The sequence below is a fragment of the Helianthus annuus genome, chromosome 1 (assembly GCF_002127325.2).
Source record: "Helianthus annuus cultivar XRQ/B chromosome 1, HanXRQr2.0-SUNRISE, whole genome shotgun sequence".
Taxonomy (NCBI): Eukaryota; Viridiplantae; Streptophyta; class Magnoliopsida; order Asterales; family Asteraceae; genus Helianthus; species Helianthus annuus.
Genome location: NC_035433.2, coordinates 79,795,468 through 79,801,467, shown reverse-complemented (window position 1 = coordinate 79,801,467; position 6,000 = coordinate 79,795,468).

Genomic DNA, 6,000 nt, shown 5'->3' with positions numbered 1-6,000 from the left:
TTGAAAGATACAAAGCCCGCTTGGTTGCTAAAGGTTTCACACAAATGGAAGGGATCGATTTTCATGACACGTTTGCTCCGGTTGCCAAGTTGGTTACCGTTCGAACCATTTTGGCAGTCGCAGTCAAACGAAACTAGATTGTTCATCAATTGGACGTGAATAATGCATTCCTGCATGGTGATTTGAATGAGGAGGTGTACATGAAGATACCTCACGGTTTTAATAAAGGAAAGGAGAACAAAGTCTGTCGTCTAAGAAAGTCTCTTTATGGGCTCAAACAGGCGTCGAAAAAATCGGTATCATAAGTTTACCACAGCTCTTGTCGAAGCCGGTTTTAGACAGTCAAAGGCGAACCATTCCTTATTTATTTTCAGGAGGAAGGAAATATATGTTGCAGTCTGTAGGATCATACGACTGACCCAAATGAGTCGTTCAGAGGAGTTTTACTTCGTTTCAGGTGCGGAAAACAAGAAACAAAGATAGAAACAGTTAAACCTTCACTTTAAACACTGATTGTATTGATCTGACATTGTTTACAATCAAACCTCACACCAGCAGCACTTCGGTATGGAATACAAGGACTTGATTACCTGATTTCGCTCCAAGTGTCCTATTTATAGGCACTTGATTCCGCTCGTAACAACACGATCACATTTCGGGCGGAATTAGAAAGATGTGATTCCGCTCGAAAGTGTCAACATGACATTTCGGGCGGAATCAGCCCTAGGAGCGAAATCAGCCTTTTAAACCCTCTAAACATGTTGTTTTCTCGTAAAACGTGCCCTGATCTAAACAATGTAATCTAAGACTCGATACAAGACGAAGTCGACAGATGTATGCACTAACAGACTCCCCCTCGGATGTTGACGAGTCGTAAGTGTCGAGTCTTCTCAAACTTCAGCCTTGATCAGTCTTTGGGCTTCACTCTTTCTTCTTATCTTCAGATTGTCTTCATACTCCCCCTTGCGATATGCTGGCATTCCTCTAGTTCTTCAGCATCATCTGCTTCTGGATCGATGTCTGGCTTTCACAGGTGCATGATCGTTATCCTGGCTCAAGCTTTCTCCACATAATCGAAACCAGGCACATGCTCTATCCACAGAGTCCTCAGGTATTTGAATCTGGCTCTCAAAAGCTTCTCAGAATCGAATGACCTGGCTCTTCAGAAGATTGTTCCCAGATCGAAACTTGGCTCTAGTTCTGCTCAGGATTGATAACCCAACTCATATTTACCCTGCATAGACTCTACCTTAAAGTAAGTTTTACACATTTAACAATTTAGAATATATGCACTAACATTGATTCTCCCTCAAAAGAAACTATCCTCTTTGATGAACCACTTGTTGATTTAAAAACACATTTGATGTTCAAGACACATTCCCCCTCACAACAATGTCATCATGTTTAGCACTTGAGACTTTGAAAATCAGCTTTCCAACATCAGTTGTCGAAAATCTTTTTGAAATTTTCAAAAATTTATGCTAAAACACACTGAAAATCTTTTTGGATTTTGAAATGTAAAGAAATGCAGTAAAGAAATATTTACAGACAATATTTTTTTGTGAGTTTGTGTAAGAGGATCATATCAGTTTATGAGACGAGTCACTAACACTGTTAAGCTTGATTACATTTTAAGCTCTAACCAATTCACCTAGATTGTCAGTATAATGGTCCACTTTAAATTTTCACAGTTCAACTGTTTCGAGATACGATATTAATGTTTTAATGACTTAAACTTATCTGTGTGTCCCACTACTTGAATATACTCCCGTATCCAGATCTCAATATTCAGTCTTACAGGTGAGTATACCACAGATGATATTTGTATGGGGTTAGATGCGAGGGCCGTGAGAGCTTAGGTCGATGCTTTCGTATACGCAGAGAGATGACGGCTTCGACTTTTGGTGTGTCCCCTTTAGAGGATCTTTTGTTTCAATAGCAATGACTATCAATTTTATTGTTTCATCAACTTGCTGAGGGCTGCACTTTTTCAAGCATTTGCGGAAAGTATTATACGGAGACTAGGTTAGTATTTCCATACAGCAGAAGTCCCGGGATAATACCCCAGATATCACTGAGTATAAAGACCTAGTATCTCAGAATAAGGGACCTTTCAAACAAGATTTCAGGGGTTACCTATATATCCAAGAAGTTGTTACCCACAGAATAAGCAAGTTTGAATTTTTAGATTTATATCTCGTCACAATCTACTAAATGTGCAAAAACATACTGGCCTATCCACAGTGAAATTGTTTATCACATTTAAACTTTCCATTTCTTTAGCATGTTGTGACAGTCCACTGATGTACTATCATTTCCTCTTTTCTACAAGAAAACTCATTTTAAATTTTATCATGTTTTTGTCTTTTTCAAATTTTCTAATGTTTTTGGATTTTCTGAAATTTTCTACTCCCCCTAAAATGCAAACACATTTCAAAGGAAATTTGAAAACTATCTAAGCTCTTGACCCAATTAAAGAAAATTCAACACAAACTGTACAAATAAAGTGACAACCGATATCGAATTGCATCAAATCGCCATCCACAAAGGCATAAACAATCAGAACTCCCCCTTTCAACAAACTATTTTCTCATTTAGATTTCAAAACACTTAAGTTTGTTTTAATCAAAATGATTTTTCCGGAAAATAAGTTTGTTATAACCACTTGTAGGTTCACTTGTAAGTTAGGGGTATGGTTCATCATATTGTTCATCAAACACTTAATAAAGATTACATCAAGTTCAACTCAATGACCTTGATGAATCCTTTGTACCAATTGTAAAACACAAACACCTATACCATGTGTAGGAAACAAACATCTACACACGATCATTTACCAATCAAAGATGCCGATTCCTGCTTCTCACTTACCAACCTGGAAGCTCCAGCGTAGTCCTTTAACCTGTAAAATTTAAACTCATTCAAACTTCTTTCAAACAATCTATTCAAAAACTAGAATGATGTCGATTCCTGATCCACAATTACAAACTTGGAATCTCCGGCATAGTCAGATGTTTACGGGAAAAGAATTTCCACCCAAGTCTTTTCAGACTTAAGTGTTTTCAATTCTTGCTCAGTAGGGTTGTAAGTTGCCTTTTTAGTTGCATAAAATTCTTTAACCCCTTTTGCTTTCCCATTAAGCATTTTCCCAAAAATTTTCTTAACATTCCCATTGAATGTTTTCTCGACATCAAACTCGGTTTTCTCAGAATAAAACTGATCTGAGATCTCAACTTTACCAACTTTTTGCTTAACTTCTTCAAACTTCAGTGATGGAAAATCATCATCATTCACTGAATCTTTTACCTCAACCTGTGGCTCATCTGGCTTTGTGGAACCAGATTCATCGCCGACTTTCTCAACAGACTTCTTAACAACCCATACTTGGTTGTCCTTTGCTTTCTTTTTATAATCATTCTTTTTAGAACACTCACCAACCTCATAAGTTGAGTTTTCAAAAGTTTTAAATTTTTCAGTTGGTGGTTCAACATCAACAACTTTTTCTTTCAATTTGTCAGAAACTCCCTATTTTATCTTGGCATTTTTCGGACAGTTCCATGCAGTGTGACCAACTTCATTGCATTTGTAACATGTTAGAGTCTCTCTTGGATGAAACACTCCAGTTCCATTCATTCTCTTCTCAGCAAGAAACTCTTGGTTCGATTGTTTCCAGAATGGTATCTTCTGTTCATCCTCAGCACTTCCACCTGAAACAAATTTTGTTTTTGTTTTAGAATTTTTCTCATTTTTATCATTTTGTGGTGGAATAAAACCTAAACCTTTCTTTTTGTAGCTACGATTATGGTTTGGTTTCTTTTGAAAACCAGAACCAGAATTGTAACTCTTTTTCTTGTTTAAACATTGTTCAACTCTTGATGTGTATTGTCACACCCCCAAAATGCCACACGCGGAGTACCACCGCTTGGAGGCGTGACATGACCAGGATCAAGCCACCAATCATATCGAACATAGCATTTAATAATAAATGTAGATAAAGCAATTCATCACGACATGATTGATGTTCAAAACCAAACTTTGTTTAAGTAGCGGAAGCATAAAAATGAAAACCCAAAATAAGTTATAAGTTCAAATATCGTTCACGATCCGTATCCCACAACGACCTGCTCCTCCCTGTGCAAGCTCCATAATGTACCTAAGGTCCTGCAAGGCATGCAGCAGATAGTCAACAACTAGTTGAGCGAGTTCACAGTTAACAGTTCAGTAATAGTATAGTGTGAGTAGCGTTTTGTTCGTTTGTTAAGTCGTGTATCGTTTAGTTCGTATCGCGGCCTCCCAGGCAGGTGTGCGAAGATATTAGGGGATGTTCCTCCCGAGTATTCTAGACTAGGTTTGTTTGTATCGCGGCCTACCAGGCAGGTGTGCGAGGATATTAGCAGATTACAGTTCGCGGCCTTCCAAAGCAGGAGTGCGAAGTCAGTCATAATATCGCGGCCAACCCTTGGCAGGTGTGCGAAGATCGTTCAATAAGTGTTACTAGTCTAGCAGTAGGTTTTATCATCTATGTATGTACAGTCAATCATTAAATCCCCATTCCCACCCTGGGAACCCCGTGCCTTGGCTTGTGTGAACTCACCTTGGGTTGCTCGGCAGATAAACAGAAAGTACAGGTAAGCTAGTAAGTGGTCAACCACGTCCTATCATGGTTATTATACAAGTCAGGTTCGTATATAGCACGTATGTTCTACACGTATTGTACACAAAAGCAATCATGGCAATTCACATACGTATCAGCAGTCCAATAGAAAACAGATAACAATTCTAGTATTCGGCCCAAACAGTTGGGCTGTAACAGTGCAGGTCCAATAACAAGTATTGTCGGTCTCGAGTCGAGACTATCGGTCTCGAGTTATGCTGGTGTCGAGATCTCGAGTTGCAACAGGGGTGTTCTCGAGTCGCAAGTAAGCTGGTCTCGAGTTGTCATGGTCCGGTCGAGATCACACGGTCTCGAGTCGAAATCCGGACCCGCAATCTCGGTCTCGGCTGGTGCTGCTGTGTGCGAGTGTCATGGTCTTGAGTCGAGACTATGAGTTCTCGACTCGCAACCTTGGTCGAGACAAGCAGATTGTAACAACTTTCCATAATTCTTAGCAACAATCATTCCGTAATTTCGGCTAACAAGTTAGGCAGTTTCGAAAACAGATCAATCAACAGGAAATCAGTTTCTTAACATGTTAATTCTCGATCAACAAGCAATTATATCACTAATTCGTATGAACCCTAATCCGATTCAATATGAACAAGGACAATAATCATAATACTAACACATATAGCATGCACACGTATTATTAGCATTCATCCGATTAACACTTATGCTAGACCGATTAGATTCGTTCAACCTTAATCATCCCAGTAATCAATTCGAAACAAAGCATAGCAACAACTAGTCATGATAGTCTATCCTATCTAATCGGTTTTTAGGTTATTATCATGCAATCCAAATCATGAGAATATCATCATAATCCACATGCTATCAAGAACCCTAGTTTATCATACAAGATCATAATATCATCAATCATACAAACACTAACCGATTAGAGAATGAACAAGGTTTGATCCGAATGAAAAGCAAAAATCTTCGATCACCAAGAGTTGTTGCCGTCGGGTTCCAAGAGAAACGAGAGAGAGGGAAAGAGCTTCTAGGGTTTGGTGTATCTTGTGTGTGTTATGTTTTGCAACAAATGAGAAAACAAGTCCCTAGAGAGTGTTTGTTTGCGTATAAGGGGAGTGGGCCGAGCCCAACTCGGCTGCCCTATGGTGTCCGATTACAAGGTGTGGCCCAAATAGGCTTGTGTGACCGGTTGAGCCTTGTGCGATCGGGTTATGGTGTGCGGTTTGGGCTCGTTCACTATACTAACATTTAATACACACATATCACATAAACATGCATTTATTCAATTAGAGTAGCTCACGTAACGTTACAAGATAGGTCTAAAGTACGAGTTGTCACATTATCCCCAACTAAAAAGAAATTTCGTCCCG